This window comes from Myotis brandtii, unplaced genomic scaffold (genome assembly GCF_000412655.1).
Source record: "Myotis brandtii unplaced genomic scaffold, ASM41265v1 scaffold581, whole genome shotgun sequence".
Lineage (NCBI taxonomy): Eukaryota > Metazoa > Chordata > Mammalia > Chiroptera > Vespertilionidae > Myotis > Myotis brandtii.
The window spans coordinates 2075255-2076041 of NW_005370182.1; the positions used below are offsets into that span (position 1 = coordinate 2075255).

Below are 787 nucleotides of genomic sequence, written 5' to 3' on the forward strand. Positions count from 1 at the left end.
GAACCTGGGACCCTTCAGTCCGCAGGCCGACGCTCTATCCACTGAGCCAAACCGGTTAGGGCAGGACTAGATTTCTGACACTGATGATGCAGTAAGAAAAGTGTAAAATCAGAGCCCTATAAACCTGGACCGTTCTAGTTGTTTTGATCTTTTTACATTGGCTTTGATGTTTTTTAATGTTGTTTTCCAAGCTATTGTATATTTGGATTTCAGAACAATTTTTAAGAATATTTTTTAATGTGCATTATTGAAAATGTTCTGAGTGAAGCCAATTGTCAGCTTCATTAAGGGGGATTGCTTTGTGCTCACCACCTAGTGTAAAACAAAATCAAGTAATACAATCTTAACTATTTGAGGCCTTCTTTGATCAGAAAAGTTGGTACTATTTAAGGCCAGAAGTTAACAGTTTATGGACCTTTTCATTTCATCTTGGCTTTTACATTCCAAAATATTTACATTGTATTGAATTTATACACTTTTATTTGTGAAATTCATAGTTGATTTGTTTTCTTCTAAACAAATGCTTAGGCTTTGATTTTCCACCCCAGTGGTCCTTCACTTTTCCCTTCTAATCTTTACTTCGTTTTCCTTGAATAACTTGTCATGTTAAGTTTTCATTTCACTATTTGCTCTTCTTTTTTGAATATATTTTGCTAATCTGGAAAGTCAGTGAAACTGTCGGGATGTTAGTTATCTCAATAAGATACTTGTAACTAAAATATTATATGAGAACTACAATCACTAATTGGACTGTATTAAATATTAAGAGATATAGTTTGATAAACAA

At 33.2% G+C, this 787-nt stretch overlaps 1 pseudogene; it reads left to right on the top strand.

Moving 5' to 3' along the window:
• Nucleotides 1-106, top strand: part of LOC102247699 — a 45677-nt pseudogene extending 45571 nt beyond the window's left edge.
• Nucleotides 107-787: the final 681 nt, after the last annotated feature.